General features: G+C 30.4%; 1 pseudogene; it reads right to left on the bottom strand.

Moving 5' to 3' along the window:
• Positions 1–15550: 15550 nt before the first annotated feature.
• Positions 15551–15669, bottom strand: LOC120615203 (uncharacterized; annotated as a pseudogene).
• Positions 15670–22175: the final 6506 nt, after the last annotated feature.

Consider the following 22175-nt stretch of genomic DNA (forward strand, 5'->3'; position numbering starts at 1 on the left):
TGCACTTTTTTTTTTTTTTACCAAGGATGAACCTATATTGACACATCATAATCACTTGAAATTCATAATTTACTTAAAGGTTTACATTTGGTGTTGCATATTTTATGGATTTGAATAAGAGTATTATGACATATATCTATCATATCATACAAAGTATTTCAATGCCTTAAAAATCCTCTGCGCTCTGCCTATACATTTCTTCCCACCCCCTTCCAATTCCAGTAACTGCTGATCTTTTTATTGTCCCATAATTTTGTCTTTTCCAGAATGTTGTATAATTAAAATCACAGTATGTATCCTTTCAGATTAGTCTCTTTCACTTAGTAATGTACATTTCAAGGTCTTCCGTGTCTTCATGGCTTGATAATTTCTTTTTAGAATAAGATTCTAGTATCTGCATATGCCACCCTATATCTACTCATCTAATGAAGAATGTCCTGGTTGCTTCCAAGTTTTGTCAATTATAAATAAAGCCACTATAAACACTGACATGCAGGTTTTTGTATGGACATAAGTTTTCAACTCCTGAAAGTTCTAAAAAGTGTGATTACTAGATCTTATGGTAGGAGTAAGTTTCATTTTGTAAGAAACGGTCTTCCAGAGTGGCTGTATCATTTTTTATTTCTACCACCAATGCATGAGAGTTCCTGTTGCTCCATAACCTCTCCAGTATTTGATGTCAGCATTCTAGATTTTGGGCATTCTAATAGATGGATAATGGTATCTCAATATTGTTTTAATTTTTATTCCCTCTGATTACATAAAGGGAGCATCTTTTCTTATGCATGTTTGTTATCTGTATATCTTTGGTGAGATGTCTGTTAAGGTCTTTGGCACATTGTTAATCAGGTTATTTGCTTTCTTATTGTTGAGTTTTGCAACTTTTTTGGAAAACAGTTCTTTATCAGATGTAACTTTTGCAAATACTTTCTTCCACTCTAGATTTTGTCTTCTAATTCTGATATTATCTTTCACAGAGAAGAAGTTTTTAATTTTAATGTTGTCCAGCTTATCAGTTATTTCATTTGTGGATTGAGTCTTTGATGTATCTAAAGGCACCACCATAGATTTTCTCTTATGTTATCTTCTAGGAGTTTTATAATTTTGCATTTTACATTTAGGTCTATGATCCATTTTGTGTTAATTTTGTGAAGGGTGTAAGGTCTGTGTCTAGATTCATTTATTTGTATGTGGGTGTTTTTACTGTATTTCCTTTTCTCCTTTGTCAAAGATCAGTTGAATATATTTATGGGAATCTGTTTCTGGGCTCTCTGTTCTGCTCCATTGATCAATTTGTCTATTATTTTACCAATAGCACAGTCTTGATTACTGTAGTAACCAAGGAATCAAGCTTTATAGTAAGTCTTGAAGTCAAATAGCATGAGTCCTCCAATTTAGTTATGTTTGTTCAATATTGTTGGCTATTCTAAATCTTTTGCTTCTTCAATTTGTCAATATTCATAAAATAACATTAAAATTTAGATTGGGATAGCATTCAATCTATAAATCAAGTTGGTGAGAACTGATATCTTGGCAATTACGAATCTTTCTATCCTAGAACATTGAACATCTCTTCATTTATTTAGTTCTTTTTTTTATTTTGTTTATTAGAGTTTTGCAATGTCTTAATATAGCTCCTTTACATATTTTATTAGCTTTTTTTTCTTGGTGCTAATGTAAATTACATTGTATTTTTAATTTCAACATTCACTTGTTTATTGTTAGTATACAAAAAACAATTGACTTTGTTTATTAACTATGTATCCTTCAACCATGCTATAATTATTTATTAGTTTCAGGAGGTGTTTTTTTATTTATTCTTTTGGATTTTCTACATAGGTTATCATGTCATCTGTGAAGAGTTTTATAGCTTTCTTTCTCATCTGTATACCTTTTATTAACTTTTCTTGCTTTATTGTTTTATCAAGGACTTGTAGTGTGATGTTCAAAAGGAGTGGCAAGATGGGACATTTTTGCCTTGTATCTGATCTCAATGGGAAAGCTTTGACTTTTTCACCTAAGTATGATGCTAGCTGTAGACAGTCTTTATCAAACTGAAGAAAAGATCCCCTCTATTCCTTACTGATAGTTTTTATTATAAATAGGTATTGAATTTTGTCAAAATTTTCTTTTACATCTATTGATATTATCATGTGAGTTTCTTTTTTTGTCTCTTGATGTAATGGATTGGTTTTTGAATGTTAAACACCTGCAAAGTTTTGTCTTTAAAATGTGAACATTTTCACTAAACTTTTGAACATACCATAACAAAGGGTAGATCAACATAAGGTTCTGATCTAGACAGAATCAATGTTTTACAGAAGATTTTCAGAATGTCTTTATAGTGATAGATGATATAGGATTATATAGGGGTTACAGTAGAGAATTCAGAAGTGTATGATATAAGATTGATTATTCTGAAAATTTAAAAATTCATATTATTTGAAATCAACTCAAAAGAGGTCTAAAGTATTAAACTTATAATTATATATCTTATAAATTCAGGATTTAGAATGAGGAAAAATGGAGGGTGAAGGCAAAACCAATAACATACTATCAGTGTATACTTTTGTTGAACAAATAAGAGCAAATAATAAGTTTCAGGAAAAAAATACGTTAAAAAGGAAAAAAAAAAATAAAAATTGTGCCAAAATGCAGCTATTGCCATACCAGATTGCTTAAAAATTTAGGGAGAAATTACCCTAGGTACAGAATTAGTAAAGGGTGTATATGAATTATATTAGAAAGTTAAGGGGGTGTTCTTAATTCAGAGTTTTCAGATGTTTGATTACAAGGGTGAACTAGAGACATGTTTATAATTATGTCATTGTTACAGAAGAGAACAACGGGTTAGGTGTTAGCAGTCAGAGAGTGCATAAAAGGTCAAGGTAAAGATAGAATGTATTGATAGAGGATGACAATTATGATCTCTTTACTACTTTAGATAAGATCACTTGGGGACATTTGATTTCATGTTCACCGTGTAAAGTTCTTAGAAGTTGTCACTCACATCCTTACAACAAGAAAAAGTTGGACAAACTTAGAATCAATTATTTTTCTTGGACCTATCAGAGAACTGAGGTTTAAGAACAAACCAACATCCAAATATCTGGAGAGAGTTGGGCACATTCAGAGAGATACAGCACCCAAATTCTGCCTTACCTGGATCAGAGTCATTGGAACTATAACTGATAACAACATTTAAAAGGTAATTTTAAGGAATTATTGAAGACTGAATATGGGCAGCCAGAAAATGAGAAACTCTTGGGGCCATAGTCTTAATCATTTTTCCTTCAGAAACCCTGCTAGTTTCTCATGGTGAGGGTTTGTGAAGAATGTGCTCATGACTATGGGGAGTGGGATATTCTAAGAGCATTAGGAAATATATCCAGAGCCATTCAGAAAAGAGATCTACTCTTTAGGGGAAAGGACTTTGTCATAGCATAATTCTGTCTTTTTATTTTTATTCCAACTTAAGGAAAGTAATTCCTCCCGCCAGTCCCCTCTACTTCTTGTCTCACCTAAATGGGAGGAAAAACAAAAAATGAAACAAAATACATAATAAACAGAAGCTTTAAAGATGCAACTTGTTGCACCAGAAAAGAGAATAGGAAGCAATGTGGAAAAAGTGTCACAGTCCTGAGACACAGACACTAAAAGACTGGAATTTAATCATAAGATTATAGGACCCTCATCTTCCCCCACATATTACCACCGGGTTCCAGTATAATAACAATAGATTACAGGTAAAGAGCAATAAGATACAAACCCTGAAGAAAGTACTTACGGAAGCCTTAGGTAAAGACAGGAGACAAAAAAAGAGAGAGACACTGTAAGAATTTGAAGCCTATGGTATCTACAACTATAGCAAGCATTAAACACAGCATAGCTCCTTGCCAGATTAACATAAATCATCATGTTGAAAGTCTATTTACCTCAGTTTCTATTACCTGACAAATCATGTTCAGCTTTCAAAACAAATATGAACAAAACATGCCAAAAGCCATGAACAAAACATGCCAAAAGCCATGAAAAAACACAATTGAAGGAAAAAAAGCAATCATCAGAACCAGACTCAAATGTGACACAGATGTTGAATCTATCAGACAGAGTTTAAAATAACTGTGATTAATATATCATAGGCTCTAATGGAATGAATAGAATACAATAAAAATATATATGGGTAATATAAGCAGAGGGATGGAAACTATAACAGAATCAAAAGGAACTTCCCGAAGTAAAAAACACAGCAACAGAAATGAAGATGCCTTTGATGAGCTCATCAGTTATTATGACACGGCTGAGTTCAGCAAACTTGAAAAAAGATCAAGAGAAATTTCCCAAACTGAAACGCAAAGAGAAAAAGTTACTGGGTAAAAAACACAAGCTCTCTGGAGAAATTTCAAAAGTTGTAACATGCACGTAATTGGAATACCAGAAGGAGAAAAAAGAGAGAACAGAGCACAAGAAATATTTAAAGAAATCATGCCTGAGAATTTTCTTAAATTACAATGTACCGAAATATAGATTAACAAACAAGCTTAAAGAACATGAAGCAAAATAAATATTTTATAAGCTCACTACTTTTACATGTTATATTTAAACTGAAGAAAGCAAAGACAAAGAAAAGTCTTAAAAGAAGCCAGAGGAATAAAACATCATACCTATAGAGGAACAATGATATGAATTACACTGGAATCTTTTCAGAAACCATACACTCAAGAAGTAGAGTGAAATATTTAAAAATTTAAAAGAACTTTACCTAGAATTCTATATATAGAAAAATCATCCTTCAAAACTAAAGAGAAATGAAGACTTTTTCAGTCAAATTAAATCTGAAGGAATTCATCTTCATGAGACCTGCACCTGCAAGAGGTGTTTAAAAAATATTTCAGGTAAAATAAAAATGATATAGACCAGAAACTTGGATCTATACAAAGAAAAGAAATTGGACAAGGGACATATAAAGATAAAATAAAACTTTTATTTTTATTATTCTTAAAAAATTATCTAAAAAATAAATGATCAAAGCAGTAATACTAAGAAATGTATTGGGCAGTTATAGCATATCAAAATATAATTCAGAACAATGAAGATTATTAGGCATAAAGAGGAGCATTGCATAATGATAAAGTGGTCAACTGACCAATCTAAACATTTATGCACCTGAAAAGGAGCATAATAGCTGGAGTAAAAATGGGTAAACCCACATTATCCTAGGACTTAAAAGCCCAGATAGATAAATGACCCAAAAAGATGTAAAATATTCTGAGAAATAGTTGACTTGGAAGACAGAGAATTTAGGCTATAAAGTACAAAGCATAAGTAAAATGGAAATTTAATATAAATTATAAAGAAAGGAATATCTGGCATAAATTCTGATCTCTTAAAATACCATCTAATTTTGCTGTTTTAGCTGAGAAATCACCACAATGAAACAGATCTAAAAAGTAGTAATAAGAATTGTTAATTTTTCCATATTCTATTGGATAATTAAATGAATGCAAAACAAGTACCATTTGTTCTGAATAATTTTAGAGTCAAATTTCATAAATTAACAAAACAACCCAAGCTGAATTAAAAAAGTAATTTAAAATCTTATTATTTTTAATGACATGGTAATTTTGTTGTGTTTATGTTAACATCTGGTCAATATGTTAGAGGCAGTCACACATAATGTTAAAACTATGCAAGCAAATATTCTTTTATTCCTATACTAAATATTATGTCTATCTGTAACCAAGATAAAAGGCTAAACAAAAAATTTAATCAACTCAGTCAATAATTATAAGAAGAAAATTTACACACATGCACACATGCATACATGCACAATGCTGCCCGTATGTATGTGTCTGTGTTTGTGTGTATTTACCATGAACATATATGAGCTAAACCCTAAACAGGAAATACTAAGCAATAAACAGAAGTAAAGCAATTTTTAGATTGAGGACAAATGTCATTATCAGTAAAATATTTGGCTACATTAAGCTTTTAGCATGCTGCAATGTATGCTAGCAACATTTATTTTTTTTTATTTTTAAAGAAATACAACATATATTCTGCGTTTAAAGAAATAAAGTGTGCATACATTTTTTTTAAAAAAATAATGAGGAATTATTTAAAAAATGACCAGATTTTGGTGGAGAGGAAGAGGGTAAAAAATAAGTCAAGGTTCTATAAAATAAGTTTTGAAATTTAAAAATTCAGTGTAATAACAGAATTGATCCAATATGGAGGATGTATTTGAATTGTAGCTTGGATATGAATATGTGACCCAAAAAGCTACAGAGAGAAAAGGAGGTGAAACAGATGAAAGAGAATGAGATATGGAGTAGAGATGAGAAATTCTAATATATATCTAAAAAAAGAGAATAGAGCAAAATGAGGGTAAAGCAACGTTTGAGAAAAAAATGACTGAGATTTTCGAGAACTGATAAAATACCCACAAATTTATAGATAAAGAAAGAATAACTTATACCGAGTCTTATGAGTGAAAAGATATTCAGTGACATAGTGTAATTACATAGTAGATAACCAAATATTGGATGGATCTTGATAGTGGGCCAAGATAAAATACAGATCACTTAAAGAGAAACTATAAAAGATTGACAACACTTCTCAAAACAACAATGGAAGTGAAAAATAAGTAAAATGCCTTCAAAAAGTTTTACAAAAATTAATAACCATCAAACTAGAATTATATTCCCAGTTGTACTAACAAGATCAAGGGAGGAAATAAGACAGTGTAAGGTGATAAAGAAGCTTACCATTAATTGTCACAAAAGACATTTTCAAAATATATGCTGTAGGAAGAAGCAAAATAACTCCACCATGAAGAAAGTAAGTATTACAAAATGAAATGATGAGAAAGAAATTGTTAATCAAGTGGACAAAATTCTATATAAAATAAATTATAATAAAACAAAAATATGTCTAATAATGTTTTAATTTAGATATGCGTTTGTAAAAAGGACAAAACTACAACACTGGAAAATATTAAAAGACTCAAAGTGGAATTTTCCAACATCCTATGTGTTTCCAGTGGAAACTAAGGTATGAATTAATATACATGAAATAATTTAATATGCATACTAAATTTTCAAGCATAAACTTTAAATATTGAATTATATTTGTAATTCTCAAAGTAGAATATGTAATAAATAGAATAAAGCTAAAAATGACAAAAATGTAATCAACTCATAAAATTAAAAGGCATAAAATATAGAAGATAGGAAAGCATAATATTTACAAATGTAAAATGTAAAAATGGGTTAGTGTAAAGACAGAGATTATTAAATTGGATGGTAAAAGGAATAAATAAAACAAACAAGCAAAAAAAAATCATTCAGCTAAATGCTTCTTCTAAGAGATACATTCATAAACAGTAAGGAAAAGATGAAAGAAATAAAATGGGGGAAGGGACATTGAGAAAATAGTAACCGAAATAAAATTGTAGTAATTATATATTATTTTCAGACAAAATAGATTCAGAATGCAAAATATCTTTATTAGAAATTGTTCTATATAATAATTTTTAAAATGTTAAATGCACCAGGGAGATATGACAGGTCTTAACTTGTATTCACATAATATAACATTTAAAGCAAAACTTATAAGACTACATAGAAAATAGACAAGTCTGCTATTACAAAGGAATGTTTCAACACATTTCTCTCCATTATAATGGAAAAGAAAAGATAGAGACTAGTAAATATATGCAAGATTTGAACAGAAACCTGTCTTGGCTCCCATTTTCACTCGTAACAAAAACAAATCTTTGTAAAGGTCCGGACCTTGATTGAACTCACCCTTTCACCCTTTCACTCTTTATCTGACCCAACTCATATGACTTCACCTCTCATTCAGGTTTTTCCAGTTGTTGGTATGCTCACTCTAAAAATGTGTGGCATGATTCTGTACTGGATGCCTCCTCTATGAAGAGTAATCTTCTCCGAGATCACTTGCTTTCTTTGCTCAGACATTACTTTCTTAGTGACCATTCTCTTTATTTTTTTTAATTAAATTTATTGGAGTGACATTGGTTAAGAAATTATATAGGTTTCAAGTTTACAATTCAACAATACATCTTCTGTATATTGCATTGTGTGTTCACCACCCAAAGTCAAATTTCCTTCCATCACCATGTATTTGACCCCATTTACCCTTATCTACCTTTCCCCAACCCCCTTTCCCTCTGGTAACCACTAAACTGCTGTCTGTGTCTATGAGTTTTTATTTGTCTTAGAAGTTTGCTTTCAGTTTTATATCTCACATATGAATGAAATCATATGGTTCTCAATTTTTCTGTCAGACTTATTTTGCTTAGCATGATAATCTCAAGATCCATCCATGTTGTCATGATTGGCAGTATTTCATCTATTCTTATGGTTGAGTAATATTCCCTTGTACATATGGACCATATCCTTTTTGACTCATCACCTATCAAAAGGACATTTCAGTTTGTTTCCATGTCTTGGCCACTCTGAATAATGCTGCAATGGACATTGGGGTGCATATATATGTATGGATAAATGTTTTAGAATTTTGGGGGTAGATTATCAGAAGAGAGATTTCTGGGTTGTAAGGTAATTCTGTTCTTAATTTTTTGAGGAACTTCTATACTGTTTTCCATTGTGGTTTTATCAATTGACATTCTCACCAGCAGTGTTTGAGAGTTCCTTTTCCCCTCACAATCTCTCCAACACTTATTATCACTTGTCTTGTTGATAATAGCTATTCTTACCGATGCAAGGTGGTATTTCATTGGGTTTTTGATTTTCATTTTCATAAAAGCTAGTAAAGTTGAACATCTTTTCATATGTCATTAAAATGCAATGCACAACACTTTCTGCTTCAGATATTCCTTACTCTGCCTTATTTTTTTATTTAGCACTTACCTTTTTCTAGCATATTCTTTAATGTTCTCTTTTTGCATTTACTATTAAGGATCTACCTTAAAACCCTATGCTTGAATGTGAATCGTACAAGGGAAGTGATCAGTATTTCCTTCAGAGATACATACCAAGTGCTTTAGAATAGTGCATGACACATAAAATGTTCTTAGTAAATATTTGTTGATTGAGTGAAAGGACCAGGACTTCAGCTGTGAATGGCAAAGTTAAGTCAAGTAGAATGGACAGGAAATCAAGACAAAAATGTTTCCCACAGAAATTCAATTTTGAGGAATGACAATTAAGAAAAAATGGTGGAAATCAGTAAAACTGGAGTAATGCCAACATAAGACAACTGATGTGTTGTCATCTGATACTCAGTTGTCAGACTAAGGGTCCTTAAATACTCTCTACTTAGGAATTATATCGATAGAGAGAATAGAAGCTAACTGAAGACTTCCATGTGGGGCTAATTAAGTTTCAAATGCATGCTTTCATCATTATAGAGATGAACTAATCACAGTAGCTCATGTCTAGGAACTTACTATCTCATGTGAGAGAAATCTTTACCAAAAAAATACTTATGCAAACCAAAACAAGTAAGTAGTAATACATCCAAATTTATTGATTACAAAGTATTTTTCTTAGAAAAGCATTAATTTATATTAGAAAACAAGAGCATATCAAAGGTATAATGCCTAGCTATATATGTCTTAAATTAAGAAAAAATATTGCTCATATTCTATAAGTACAAAAATATTAAAATCCTTATTTTGAGAAGAAATATTCCTCTAAAACATGAGACTCCAAGTTAGAATTTACTAATTTATTATTTTACAATTCTGGTAATCCCCTGATATCCAATTCTGATTTTTATCAATGTTATTAAAGTTTCTATAAGCTTCTTTATTTATTATTAATTTTTAATCTCATGTGTTTTATCCTTTTCCTAAAGCCCTGTTTTGTAGGCCCATCTTATTCTTCTAAAAGCATTTCAATAGTTCAGTCTGCTCCTCTATTATATACCTGGAAAATGTAAAGAAACAAGTTAACTGCTTAGGATTTGTAACATCCAGTGTTAACATCCTCCTAATGCTAAAAGGTGATGAGAAGACCAAGTGAAGGAAGTGTGAATAGAGAACGTTTTAACTTTCTTGGCCACCACACAAGACTTAATATGAGAGAATATCCAGGGATTCAAGGATTGTTGTCTCTATGGAAGATTTCATAATTCTGGTAATTTCGTTCAAGTTTATTTGACAGTCTTGGCTTTAAAAGATATTTGTGAAATTAGACAACATTCACAACTGGCCAAATGCCTAGTATTAAAAACACATTTTTTAATCTAGTCTATAAAGCTTTTTGCTTTGTCATTGATTTTTACAGCCGAAATTTTCTATATTGGATGGGAAAAATGGCAATTTTTATCCCTTATTTTAGAATTGACATGAAAATTATATACTTTACTTGGGTTTTTACTTCTAAAGTGTTAAGAACTTGATTTTATAGCACAGTGCTAACTTCTGTCATTGTAGAAGATACTGTTTTCCTACTGAATGTTTAGTTTATTGTTTTCTTTCCACATACAGAGACAAACTCATGAATATTAATGTAAGAACTATTCTCTGTTAGAGATACATTTGTTGGAAAATTATATATGAAAATTTATGGAGAAAGTTCTGTTTCCATTAATGATAGAGTATCTCCTATTAGAACTTTCTTCCAACAATTTTAATCTCTGGGGGATAAACCAATAAAATAAGCAATTATCTGGAGGCACTGGAGGCAGACAGAAGATAATGAGTAGGAGTCACTATTTGGAAGATGGAAATGGCAGTGGATGAAGTTCCCATTTTTTCTTAGCTTTTACTTAAAAGCAGGCCCTAGTCTGTGACATGTAAAGTGGCAAGAACTCAGACAGAAACTCACAAACTTACTGGCTTGAAGAACCACAGGAAAAAAATTAGGGCTATCATAGCACCTGGAAAGAAAAGAGGAAATACAAGAAAGGAGAGCTCCATATTTAAAAAGCCTCAAATTCTGCACATGAACTCTGTCCAAATCTGGCTAACACCTGAATTACGCATGCATGTGGCAGACTCCATATAGCCTAGTCGAGGCTAAATGAATTAACGGAGATTTCTGCTGCTGTCCACTTCAGGAGAGGTAGTTTTACATTTGAGTTCAGTCTAGTTAACTGGGTACTAACACAAACAAAATTCAATAATCCCTTGAAGAGTATAATCAAAACTGGAATCTCTGCAAGACCCTCATTCACAGCACGCAAAAAACAATGGAAATTTTGACCTTTATTCAAGAAAAATTGCAAACAATCTGAGATAACCCAGATGTTGGAATTAGGCAAAGATTATAAAGCAGATATTATAATTATGTTCATGGACACAAAGGAAAATATGCTTGTAATTTGAAAAAATAAGAAATCTTAAAAGAGAAATAAAAACAATTAGAAAGAACCAAATGGAAATTTTAGAACTGAAAAATACAAAATGTGAGATAATTTATGTAATGTGCCTGATCAGTACTGAGAGGGAGAGAAGACTGCAGCTCAAGAACTGCTAAATGTGAAGAAATAAATTCATCCTTAATCTTCACATTGTTCAATGGCAAGAATAAAGACAAAATGATGACAAAGTTATGTTCATTAACCAAAAAACACTGAAAGAATAAGCAATTCATTCTTTTAAATCTTTTTAACACCCATAGAAGATGAACAATTGTTCTTTTACATTTACTCTTGGCTAGGTGGAGAGCCAGAGGAGAGAAAGAGCAACTAGGGGGATTGATTTATAAACTATATAAATATTTAACCAATGTACTGTATACTTGAAACTAATAAAATAAAATTTTAAAAAATTATGATACATTAATTATACTAAAATACAGTTTAAGGATATGTGCAGAGCATATACTGTTATATAATTTTTAGTTTGATACTCCACAATAGTTACAGAATTTGATACAGGGTTATCAGCACACATCACCACAAAAGAGAAATAGTCCATCCTTCTGTCTTTACTATTTACTTCTTTTTATCTTTAATCTGCTTTAGCTATATCATAGAGATGTAATGGCTATAATTAAAATCTGTAAGGTACAGGAGAAAGGGGCATGGATTTGTCTCAGTAATAATAGTAATTCCAACCTTTATAATATAAAACATTTTAATAGAAGATTAGACAAATGAACTAAAGATTTACCCATAAGTAGTGTGAAAAGGGTCCACACACTGAAAGATGAAAATACAAAATGAATTATGTAGTCTTTTATTGACTTATTCTAGCCATTTTAAAATAGATTATTTTCAATTTAGTTGCTATAGAGATCTTAGAGGTGAATTTTCTTTCTATTACTACAAAAATATTTAGGTGTTGCAGAATTGAACTTGAACAAAAATTTAGAACAAAATAACTTAAAATAATAAGTATTTAATGATATATAATTAAATCATTAACTCAATTTGATAATACTAGTAAAGTCATAATGATAAAAATAGATAACTAAGAGAAGAAAATTATTTTTTATGTCTATAAACATTTTTATGCTCATGAACATTGTCGAGGGAAAAGTAGCCATTTCTTGCTTGAAGTAATATCCTTTTTTGCCTCGGACACTTGAGTGAATATTTTCAGGACAGAACCAGTTATTTTATTCACCTTTGTCTTCCACAAACTGACTAATAGATTTAACATATTAAATGCCAAATGTAGTAGCTAAAAAATTTCCTAGTCAAAATCCTAAATATATCAATTAAAGAAGAAAATTAGTTTCCAGAAGATTTTACTCTTTTGGATTTATACATAATTAACAAATTTTCAACTCCTAACCTGTACTTAATTTTGAAATAGAGTATATAGATAGTATTTTAAATGTAGCATTTTAATATATCTTATTCAAAAAGAAAGACATAAAGTATTTAGTCCATGCAAATTGTTTTTATAAGATATGAGTGTTGTTTTCAGCCAAATGTTTATCTCATTATTTAGGCTTTCATAGAATAACATTTGATATTTCTATCAAAAATCATATTACCATTTTCTTTTACAAATTTTGGCACCTTCATAACACATGAACACTAATATAGTATTGAATGAATAATCATCAAAGTTTAATTTCTAATTTTGAAAAAAATATATATTTGAATTAAGTTAAAAATTTTGCTTAAAGCAAATTGTTGAGTTTTGAGGGAGCATGGTCTTTTATAAACTTAAACTAACAAAGTTTAAAAGAAAATTCAGAGGAAGAAAAGTACTTTATGACAAATCATAGAAATGTAACTGGAGCATTTGATGTTCACATTCAATGTTTTCCTTGGCTGAATAAGGAAACCCAAAGATCTAAAGGTGTTTTTTTTTTTTTTCTTTTTAAACAACTTTAGAGAGTGTATCCCCAATAGGCAAAGTAGGAAAAGAGGAGGATTAAAGTAAGTCCAGTAAAAAGAGACCATTATATTTTCAAAAACTTTGATCTTTGCATGAGGAAGTAATTAGAGCCTGGAATTATATAATGACATTTGTACATAAAATACTTGGAGATACTTAATTATAAATATTACTGAAGAAATTTATAGAGAAATGATTCTCTGTACCTACTCCAAATTACTCCAAATAATCAAAGTCCACGGGTGTTTTCTATGCTATTTCATTTTCTGTGATGTGATCCCTCAAAGGTCCTTGCTTAGATGCTATAACTAATAAAAAAAATACTCCCAATTTAGTGAGGGTTCCTAAACAATCTCATCAGTGGAGAATAAAGAGGAGATAGAGAGGTACTGGTAAGCCCCTACTCCCTAAATAAACCTTTCCTAAAAGCCATGTAATAGCAGGAGCTATGTATATATTTATTTTTTTCTCTCTCAATTCTGTTAGTAGTGCCCTTCAAGTTTTAAAATTCCAAAGTGTTTCTTACATACGCACGACCTAGAAAGGTAAAGATGACCAAATAGAAAATGAAAACTTACTGTCATGTCTTATGCCTGATCTATTATTTTCCAGGTAGAAATGGCATGCTCAAAATATAATTTATTATTATTATTATTACTCATTTTTCCCATAACTATAATAGAGATGAAATTAAATTTTAATGATAAAGCTGAAGGAAACTGGACTTTGGGTGATGAACACACAATAGAATATACAGATGTCAAATGATAATGTACACTTGAAAATTATATGATCGTACTAACCAATGTTACTCAATAAAATTAATTAAAAAAAATTTAATGATAACAATTTTAACAATATCGAAGATTTACTCTTTTGATTTTATACCTAATTAATAATTTTTCAACACCTAAACTATAGTTAATATTAAAAATAGACAGTATTTTAGATGTAGCATTTTTACACAGGTAAACGTTGTATAAGTTGAAATGGAATTCTAGAATTAAGAAAAATTTAAATAAGAAAGGAGAAAAAAAATCAAGGAAAGGAAATAAGTACTAATAAATGTATGGCAATATGGAAGTCAGCCTCCACATTCCAAATAAAATAAACAATATGACATATTAAAACAAATTTAGACAGTAGCATGTTCAGTTCAAGAATTAGAGATATGATTTAAATGATACAAAACTTTGCTTTTATTATAAACAAGCAACATTGTCCAAATTGCTTTAAATGCCAAATTGAAAAAGATGATGACTTTTCACATTCTCATGAATACAGACGCCTAAATCATTCTCTTTTCTCATAGCCACTTGCCAAATGGCTCTTGAATATTTTTTGATAAATATATTCGCTAATTATTTCTGATTTTTAAGTGAGCTTAGACAAGAAATTCATCAACATAATGGAAAATTTGAACTGATTATTCCAAAACCAGACTTATTAACAATGACTTCCTACTCCTCAACCAAACTTCATCCCTTGAGGGAAAGAACTCTATTTTATTCATCTTTGTATCATACTGTAATTAGTATATTGTTGAGACCATAATAATCATTTACTATTGATTGAATAATAAAGGAAGAAAAAAATAAAGGGGTTGTTATAATAAGACCATCTTTATCAGCCTCTGCACTCTCAAGTATTGTCAGCTAGAGTCAATGCTGGAAATAATTGCAGCATAAAGTTAATCATACACTACACTACACACACATTATACATTTATACATTACACCGTTGCCAAGAAAATAAAGACCTTTAGCTTGGCACTTAGTAATCTTCAAAATTACCTTCAAGCGAATAATATCTAATCTTCTCTGGACTTTCTGCTTCCTATTTTCAATTTTCTACTAGATAAATGATGTAGAGAAATACCTAGGAACTCAAACTCAATAGGGTGAAAGTCAAATCCATTCATAGATCCCTCAACCTGGGGAAAACACTGAGTTGATACTAGGCAAAAATTAAAATAATAAAATATTTTAGTGTCCTCAATCAAATTTCTCACAATCTGTTAATCACATAATTTCTACTTTGTCAACATATTTTTCCCTTCCTTTCTGTTTTTTTCTCTATCTTATATTGTGTTCCTCTTTTTCTCCTATACCGTACTTTAATCTTTCCTGAAATCATTTTATTCTAATCAAGACTTCTGATCATTTTTTTCTTCCTTTTTTTTAAGTGAAGCAACCCTTGATTGACTTCACAGATTGCAAGGAACTTGTCAGCTTATTTTTTTATTTATTTATTTTTTTACGCCTACAGCACCTGGTCTTCCTAGGTGGCCTCCTATCCAAGTACTAACCAGGCCTGGCCCAGCTTAGCTTCTGAGATCAGATGGGATCGGGCTTGTTCAGGGCAGCATGGTCGTAGATCATTTTTTCCTAAATCAAAATTAGATCATGTTATAATACTAAAAAATATAAAATAAATTAAATAAAAATTGCTCAAATTGCTCAAAATTAAAGCTCAAATTAGTTTCCTCCTTTAATCCTAATAATTGCCTGCTTGCAGGCCAATCTACCTGAACCACTTCTCTTCTTGAAGCAAGTTCTCATGATGTTTCTTCTTCTAAAAAGGCACCTTCTACCTGAGCATTGAAATTATACAATTTCACAAAGTATACAATCAAGATTACTTTTGTGTGAAGCCTTCTTGATTTTTCCAAACAGATATGATTCCTTTTTTCTTTAAATCCCCCCAAACATTCTTTTAAGATGCTAATTATAATGTCTAGCAGTGTAGCTATTTTTATATTTTCTTACACTTATCTGTGTACCATATTATAGTGGGATCGATATTCCATTTTTTATCTATTAAAGAACATAGCTTTAGGCTTCACACACAACAGTCAAAAAATTATCAGAATAATATTTAAAAGCCAGCCAACTAAATAATGCAGCCATTCAAAAACTAAGAGCTTTTAGTGTCTGTAGAAAATCCAGATACCTACTTGGGGAATCCCTCACTCCAGTGTGTAGTATTACTCTGTGACTCAGAGTAAATATTTAGATATTTGACTGGAAGCACCTTTGTGGTTTGGCATTTTTTAAAACAAAATATATTTGAAGGAATGTTATCAGAGAAAACAGTTTTTATTCTTTTTCCATACAAGTCCTGATCACAGAGAGGAGTCCCAGATGACTAAAGTAGTGGAAACTTTTACTCTTGTCAAGTTATTTTTTGTCTGGAAGACTGGTGACTATCCTGTCAGTCAGACTTGCTGCTGAATCAGGGAAAGGAAGCGAAAGGAAACCACTGGTACAGTTGGGCAAGTGGCCCAGACATACGCCTACACTTATTGCCAACTATAAGATGATGAAGACATGATTTCAAGTGCTAAACTGGACATTTTCCTGGTAAATATAAACTCAGTACTTTGCATATTATGCATAAAATGGCAATAAGCGATTTACTAGGAATATATACATTACAATAAAAACTATTTAGCTTATTTTACAAAAACTTATTTTTACATATGTATATATGAAGAGAAAATCATATGGTATGTCATAGTTAGCTTATTATAAAATATATTCAAAAATTGAGCTATATTAAGTAAAACATTTATTATGTTTAATAGTGCTAATGAAAATACAAACTTTTGGTAGAAATTACAAATTATAAAATGTCACTCACATTAGCAATCCCTGTAAGCTAATTGTATCTAATAATTTATAGATGGTTTGCAAAAAGAACTAGGTGAAGCATAGTGAAGTTTTTTATCATTTTAAGTAAAGATGTTAGTAAGGCAGATGTTAGCTCTATTCTTGCAAATAGAACAAAAGCGAAGAAAACCACAGATGCATAGCAAGGGCTATTTTTCTTGATACATCATGGAGAGTAATGTGTAAACTCTGAGTTTGGGATCTCTTATTTTATTTATCATTGGATTCCTGGACTGAGCACAGTGCCTAGAAACTAAGAGACAATCAATAAATAACAATTGAATGAGAATTCAACCACATTTAAATGTATAACGGCTTTGATGGATTTCTTATTTGTCTATAATTATTGGTTCCATAAGATAATTTTCTTCAGTTTTTTATTATAATTTATAAGATAAAAGCCAAAATTCTTTGCAGTATCCATTATTCGATAAGAATAATGATTTTTTACCTTAGTAAGATTAAATAATATACTATGCCCAAAGAATGAGAAGTAGCATATATGATCCCCCATCTATAGGATTCGAGATTGATACTTAAAACCAACCTAGTATGTGGATTTAAGAATCAAATTTTGTGGACTTGGGGAAACATACAAAATCACTGCAGATCCTGAGAGATACAGCAGAACTGAGCTTCACTGGTGGACTTTTTTTAGAGCATTTCAATTATATGTATTATTTACATGGTATTAGGGTTGTTTTTTTTTTTTATATTTTATAGAGCTATGAGTATTTAAAATAAATGCACACCTGATAAGCATGCATATTTATAAACATACACACGTACAGTCTTATACCACCTTAATTATTTTTTTCTCTATGTTTCAACAACTACACTGCAATTTTCTTATAGGCTTGGAATGTATTATATTTAACACTTTCTCAGTTTCTAGGTTATTGAGTAAAAGATTGTGGTACATTGACAAGAGAGTAAATGTAGAGATTGTGGGAGTATATGGATTTAGTGTAAATTTCGAATCTAGAGATGATAGAAATTGCTGCTGAATTCGATGTGTAGTATAAGAGAAAAATTAGAGTCAAAGATAAGTTCAAAATTTCAGCTTTCATAATTGGTAGAATGAAGTTGTCGTTTACTTAGATAAGGGTAATAAGAAAAAAGATACTTAATTTTTTTGATAAAATTTATAAATGTACTGTCAACAGCAATTTTTTCCTGCTATTCACTCTCTGTAATCTAACAATCCCTAAGGAACAGACTAAAACATAATCATTCAATTCTACCATTCAACATTGAATAATCTAGCATTAATCATGTTACCTCTTGCCTATGTGACAAAGAATCAGCTAGCTCTATATATTTAGTTGGCTAACTGATCAATGTCTTTTAACAGGAAGTCTAATATATATTAATTCTTCTGCTAATGGAGTTGCATAGACAACTCTGAGAAATTGATTTAGTTGGACAAAAAAGAAAAAAAATGATCAATGCATAATCTGCCTGCCCCTGTCAATATAGCAATTTATAGGAATATGATTTAGTTTGTGATTTAACACAATCAAATCCATAAAGGCTGTGGCAGTAGCCAAACAAATTTGTTTCTTTCTTTTACTACAGAAAGTACATGACAGAGAGTACACCCTTACTACATATACTTCAAATTATGTAAATTAAACAGTGAACAACCATTTACTTTTTCTCTCTTGTAGATTCTGTATCAGAATTTAGAATGCTGTTGGCCATGGGAATACTACGGATACTGATTGTTGTGCATTCATAGAATACAAGAAATACTCTTCCTTTTTTCAGGTTTTGAACACTGATCCTATACTTCATGTGACTATTTTTTTCTCTATTTTAGATGTTAATATCAGAACATAACTTTTGTGGAAGAAGTCATTTTTACAATATTAATGCTGGATTTATACTTGATAATTTTGTTCATTCTTTTTTGCTTGCATTTATGAGTAAAACTAGTAAGAGGTACAGTTTATATGTTTAAAACATTACTGTCACTACAAAATAAATTTATACTTAAGATAATAAATTTAAACTCAATCTCTTATGAACATGTTTACTTGGTCTAAGCATTTCTGATTAGCACCAAACAATGAAGTAAAATTAACATTAAAAAAACTTTATACCTAATAAAAATAGAGAAGGACATTTTCACATATAAAAAATATTACTTTAGAACAATCCCTACATGGGACATAAGAGAGTGTACATTCTCTTCTAGTATACTAATATAAATACTGGCTTATCATAACAGATAAAGAATGAATCATTAATGTATACTCAATATATTTTTTAGTAAATTTATTGTTTTTCGGTAATTAATTTATTTCCTTGTTTACATTTTTGTATAGTTTTAGTGTGCTCTAAAACTAGATTTGGAAGCTGAGAAGTTACTTAAATAATTAAACGGTATTAAATAGATTAGTTTCTAATAATTAGAGAGGTACTATCAACATGAAAGAAGCTTCAAGGAATTCTTAGAGTAATAGCAAGAGATCTTAAAACCCATTACAAATATTTTTGTAGATTCAGTAAATAGTATTTTTCATATTTATACCTATTTTTCAAATACCTGTAGATATTATTGTAATTTAAAAACTATAAATTTATTTTAAAATATATCACTGACCTCATGATAGTTTTAGTTTGTTACACGTTCTCCTGATCAGAGGTTACTATAAGTATCACTACTATTTTGTGAATATCTACAAAATGTTTTGACATTAAACACCAGGTCTTCAGACTTGAAAAAACATTAAGTACTAATTACTCCATCTTAAAAAAAAAATTAACTGTTCTTAACTGATGTAATCAAATCTTCCTTTTTTATTTATTTATTTTTTTGTCTGCAGTTAGTGGATGAAGATTAAAAACATCTGGTTATGATCAAATATTTATTATAATCCTCTCATTTAAAGTTATGTGATTCATACTTTCTAAAAAATACATATTTAAAAAGAATTAAATATGTATCAAAAAAAGTGGACAGAAGGTCATGCTAACCCTAGATGAGTTTGAATTTTTTCAAGTTTCATCAGAAATACTAATGCCATATCATTGTACATCTTTACTCTTCTGCTTCTTGAAAGATGCTGATATTTTACACTTCAACCTAATTTAGGCTAGCATTAAACCAAATGCTGTATTTGGTTGATTACTAGTGTTTAGTTTCTGTTTAACACATGTCAAATACAAATAATTAAAACTGTAGTGCCCCCAAGCAAAACATTAAAATTTTTGCATTCCAAAGGGCCTCATTAAAACCAGATGATGAGTTTGGCTTGTAGAAAGTTTTGGCTTAAAAACATCCACTTCAAATCCATACTGTGTTATTTGCTTACATCATAGAATCAGTGACTCAAGAACCTAAAGGGTCCTCCAAAGTTTATCTAACATCTTTCCAAGCAGAGATTTTTGTTAAATATTTTGGAAAGAAACTTTTTACATCTCTTCACAGATTCATAAGCAAGAATATTCCAAGAAGCTTGTATCATTAATTTGTATAACTTCTCAGTACGTAAAAAAAACAAACAAAAATGTTTATTATTTTATTTTGCTAAAATTTCCTCGATACAATTTCAGCCTCTCTTTCATGAAATAGAATGGCATTATTTTAAATTCTCATTGAATAATACCTCAAAAAAACTAAGAATTTATCTACCATGTAATCCATCAATTCCTCTACTGGATATTTACCCCAAAGACTCGAAAACATATATCCAAAAAAATATTTGTACGTTGATGTTCATAGCAGCATTCATTATTCATGGTGGCCAAGACATGGAAACATCCGAAATGCCCTACAATAGATGATTGGATAAAGACTATGTGGTACATACATACAATAAAATATTACTCAGCCGTAAGAAGAGATGAAATTCTGCCATTTGTGACAACATGGATGGACCTTGAGATAATCAAGCGAAATAAGCCAGATAGAAAAAGTTGAAAACCACATGACATCATTTATATGTGGGATATAAAATTAAAAGCAACAAACCAACAGGACAAACAAACAGAGACTCATAGACATGAACTAGTGGTTAACCAGAGGTGGGGAGAGGTAGATGAAGTAAAAGGGGTCAAATATGTGGTGACAGAAAGAAGTCTAACTATGGGCGGTGAACACATGATGCAGTATATATATGCTTTATTGTTGAATTGTACACCTGAAACTTACTGGATTTCGTTAACCAATGTCACCATAAAAAATAATAATAAATAAATAATAAATAAATTAATTAATTAATTAATTTAAAAAGGAGCTTTAATACAAGGAAAAAGAAAGAATCCAAAAAAATGAAGATAGTTTAAAGAGCCTCTGAGATAACATCAAGTGTACCAACATTCACATCACAGGGATACCAGAGAGAAAAAGAAAGGAAGCAAAAAATTGAAAACCTATTTGAAGAAATAGTGATGGAAAACTTCTCTACCCTGGTGAAAAAAATGGATGTACAAGTCCAGGAAACACAGAGGGTCCCAAACAAAATGAACCCCAAAAAGTCCACACAGAAACACATCACATTAAAATGTCAAAGTTTAAATACAAAAAGAGAATCTTAAAAGCAGTAGGAAAAAGCAAATAGTTATCTGCAAGGGAGCTCCCATAACATTGTCAGCTGATTCTGCAACAGAAACTTTGTTGGCAGAAGATTGTCGGGAAAAATTCAAAGTGATGAAAAGCAAGGACTTATATGAAAATTACTCTACCCAGCAAAGCTATCATTTAGAATCGATGAACATATAGCTTCCCAGACAAGAAAAAGCCAAACGGTTCATAGCCACCAAACCAGTATTTCAAGAATTAGGGGGACTTCTTTAAGAAGAAGAAAAAATATATATATCAGAAATATGAATTATAACATGAGAATAACTACTTATCTATCAACAAGTACTATAAATGAAAAGGAATTAAATGCCCAATCAAAAAATAGAGTGACTGAATGGATTTAAAAAAAAAAGACGCTTACATATGCTGCCTACATGACACTTCAAATTAAAAAAGACTCACAGACTGAAAGTAAAGGGATAGAAAAAAATGTTTTATTAAAATGGAAATGAAAAAAAAATCTGGGGTAGCAATACTTAGACAAAATAGACTTTAAAACAAAGGCTATAACAAGAGACAAAGAAAGACAGAGTAATTTCACTTCTGGGTATTTATTGAAAGAAACTCAAAAAAACTACTCCCAAGGGACATGTGCATCCATATCTTCATTGCAGCATTATTT

Source organism: Pteropus medius, unplaced genomic scaffold (assembly GCF_902729225.1).
Source record: "Pteropus medius unplaced genomic scaffold, Ma_sr-lr_union100, whole genome shotgun sequence".
Taxonomy (NCBI): domain Eukaryota; kingdom Metazoa; phylum Chordata; class Mammalia; order Chiroptera; family Pteropodidae; genus Pteropus; species Pteropus medius.